The sequence below is a fragment of the Parasteatoda tepidariorum genome, chromosome 3 (assembly GCF_043381705.1).
Source record: "Parasteatoda tepidariorum isolate YZ-2023 chromosome 3, CAS_Ptep_4.0, whole genome shotgun sequence".
Lineage (NCBI taxonomy): Eukaryota > Metazoa > Arthropoda > Arachnida > Araneae > Theridiidae > Parasteatoda > Parasteatoda tepidariorum.
In genome coordinates this window covers 50,567,874-50,571,766 of record NC_092206.1, presented here as the reverse complement: position 1 = coordinate 50,571,766, position 3,893 = coordinate 50,567,874, and positions in this window count along the sequence as shown.

Below are 3,893 nucleotides of genomic sequence, written 5' to 3'. Positions count from 1 at the left end.
TTTACGCTTTCTTGATTTATAGAGCAAAACAAGCGTAATCTTAAAATATTTCATTACGGGCTTTGAACAGCCGACCCGATAATGAGTTTACGACCAATGCTGGATTACCCATTAGGCCATGGCCTGGGGCCCCTAATTACTAGGGCCCCCCTTAAAATGGATTTTTTAAAAATAAATTTTAAAAAATTAAGAAAAACAATGTTTTTCCTTTAAAAAAAAATATTTTTCAAATATATATTAATAAAACATAATAATATTTTTGTTCTAATTTAACAAAATAAAGGAGAATTTAGTTTATTATTATTTATTTTAATTTTAAATATGCTTTCTTAAGTGAAAAGATTTATAAATATTTTTATAGTTGAATAAATGAAAAATATACGTGAAAAAAAATTTAATCTAAGGGCCACAAAAATGTGAATGGCCTAGGGCCCCGCTTACGCTTAATCCCGCTCAGTAATTTGAAACTAATCCAGATGAAAAAGGAACTCCCAGATTCATGGAAGATTTTATTTTAAAATGTAGAGCGATGCATGAAGGCTCCTTATCTTTGCTGAGCAAAATCTTTAAGTCCAATGAATTGTTTTTTTCTATCTCGCTTGATAGAAAAAGTAAGTAAGATTGAATTGCATAAATTTGAAAGTAATGCCGTAAATTAAGAAGGTCCATAAATTAAGGATAATTTAGAATCACGCGGAAATTCAACTTTAAGGTTAAAAATTCCAGCGAAATACACATCTTAAGTAATAAGCAAATTACAGGAAGCCACCAGGCGACACTGACAGCCACCAGGCGACAACAACAACAGCAAGGAAGGGGTGTATGTGGAATGGTGGCAAAGAAGTAAAATTTTTCACAAGCGTTCTGCAAAACGCTCAGTCCCGTAAACGAATAGTTATGGCACAGAGAGCGTTGTGGATGAATTTTTACATGGAAGAATTATCTGCCGTCTCAAATGTGGGCGTACAGACAGTACACAGATGGAAGTATCCAAGGAACTTGGAATCGTTCAAAGTGTCACTTCTAGTATTGGCAATGATTCCCAGATGAAATGTTAGACGTTTCAGTGCCTCCGAGTTACAACTCCGAATGAAGACGCGTGGTATTTGGTTTCGGTAGTAACTGCCAAATGAAGGAGCACAACATCCATCCTGTCTCGTCAGCTATCTTCAGCCACGGTACCATAGTTTTAAGGCAAACTGTCTAGAGACGTTTTGGAGTATATGCTGGCTCGTCTTACATGTGCTCCGTTCACGACAATAACTGTCGCCAGCGATTTACCTGGAGTAGAGAACGTGTAATGAATGTGTGAATATCGTCACAGAGGGCTTGTGTGACGTTTTCTGGCGAGTCCCGGTTCAGCTTGCAGTCTGATTCACGTTGGACTTTCATATGGAGAACGCCTGGTACCCGTTACCAACATCATTGAACGACACCGTTATAGTGGTGCAGGATTGCTCGTTCGGGGTGGAAATAAACTGGGCTTCAAAACAGATCGGTATATTAAATCGAAATCATGACAGACGATATTTATCGGGACATTATTCTGAAACAAAATGTACGTTTGTTTAGGGGTGCCACAGGGACTGCATTTGTGCTTATGGACGACAACGCCGATCCTCACAAAGGAAATATCGTAAAAGAATACCTTCAATTTGAGGATATTCACCCGTATGGAATAGCCAGCAGTCTCACCTGACTTGAATCCGATAGAGCACGTGTGGGATATGCTTAGCCAACAATTTCAGCCTGTTAACCACCTTTGACACGTGTACCAGAACTTCGGAGAGCCATTGTTTCCTGAATGGAGTAATCTTCCAAAATATCAGCTCGACAATTTGATACTTAGTATGCCGTGTTATACGGATTATATTTCATCGTATGGGAGACATATTAATTATTAACCATCATACTAACGATATAATATCAGGTTTTTAAAGAAGATATTTTGCATAATTGCTTTATGGAGTAAAAATTATATACATATATATATACTTTTTGAATATAATATATATGCCTTTTTTTTATTCTGTATATTTTGTTTATTAAATGGTCTTTCTGAATAAGTCACGTTTGTTTCTGAACCTTAATTTATGGACATGAGTTTAAGTGAAACTATTCTATTAATAAGATAAGGCCTTATATTAAAAGCACCATTTTGTTCCAGATTGGTGAAGATTTTAAAATGTTGGCAAAATTATAAATGCTTTAGGTTTTACCTATGACTTTGTAAAATATTTCACAAAAAATGTAGTAGTTGGCAACCCTGTACAAATGTGCAGATCAATCATGCCTGTTTTCAACGTTAAAAAATAATTAAGTTTAGAATACATTTCTTTTATATCAATTAAAGAGCCGCGTTGGCTCAGTGGTCAAAGGCACCGAGCTGTCATCGTGAAGGGGTTCGAGCCTCTGTGCTGGTTTGAAGCTTCATATCGATAGTTACTAGCTTGTCTGGGAAGTAAAGATGACATGTGCGCAACAATGTCCACCAAATTGCAGCAGTTATGTCGGTGGGGGCCTCCCTGGCCGAGCGGTATCGCCGGTCCAAACGCTCTGTTAAGCGTGGAGGTAGCGGGTTCGAATCCCGCCGTAACCCTGGATGTATTCTTTGTGATGTCTTTCTCTGAATTGTTCTATCTGTATTTTCTACTTGACAATGACTTATAAGCCTATATTGAGCACACAAGTCAGCAAATGTATGTAATTTCAATAAATCAAATTATGTCGGTGGTCTTGAAATTGTCAGGGCTTAACCTCCATGGCAATGAAATGTTTGTTGCGGGAATGCTTTTATATAAATTAAAATATGGTTAGTTTTAAAAATTATAGCAATTTTAGAAAATTTTCTTACAGAAAAATGTCATTAAATGAACATATTTTAATTAAACCATAAGGCTTTAAAAATAATATTTTCACTAACTAAAACAACTGTATCAAAAAAATCTTTTTACCAGTTCATCAAGAATAATTTTCACTATGAATAGTTGTCATGGGGTCATGATTCATTCAATTTAACGAGCAAATTATAAGATAAACAAATTCAATACATAATTAATATTTTATTACATAAATGATTAAAATACGCCCTGAAAAAAATTTAAGTAGTTAATTATTGTTAAAGTATTTTTAAATAATTTATCAATTATTTATTCTATATTCAAATTTTGCTATTAAAAATGAAAAAAAAAATTACACATCTTTATACTTTATTATTTGAAGTGCACTTGAGCTTTATTTAATTTTAGTTGAACTCCAAAATATGGCAATTTGTTGTTAACAAAAGTCTAAATAAAAATATAGTTTAATATAAACTTTTTTTTTAACACTGGGTTATGCTGTAAAGATAGCAAAATACAAATAAAAGAAAACATTTCAATTTTTTACACTTAAAATGCCACCAGGATCCAACTTTTTAATTCAAAAAAGCTTTTTTATAATTTTTTTTTAAAACAAATGATTTTGAAACGCACAGAATTAATATGAAATTTAGGATAATTATTTGATGGTATAAAATTTTTTATCTTAAAAGTATTTTCCAAATGAAGAAATAAAAACTGGATCTTGGAAGCATTTCTTAAATGTGCTCTTTTGTGCATTTAATTATAAACAAATTCTTTGTCAAATATTTATTCATAATTCGGTGTCCATGATTAAAATAATAAATAAAATAAAGATTGTTTAAAATGACAGGTTTTACTTTTTCTTTAGCATTTTTTTTTTTTTAACATGTTAGCAGCAGTTCATACATCAGTGCACGATTGTCAGTTAACATGTTAATAGACAAAAAAATCATGTACTTGTTCCATTGGCTCATAAGTTGATGTGAAATTAATAAGCTTCAGCAAATTAATATTCATACAATTTAAGGTCTTAGTTTTTTATTAAGTATG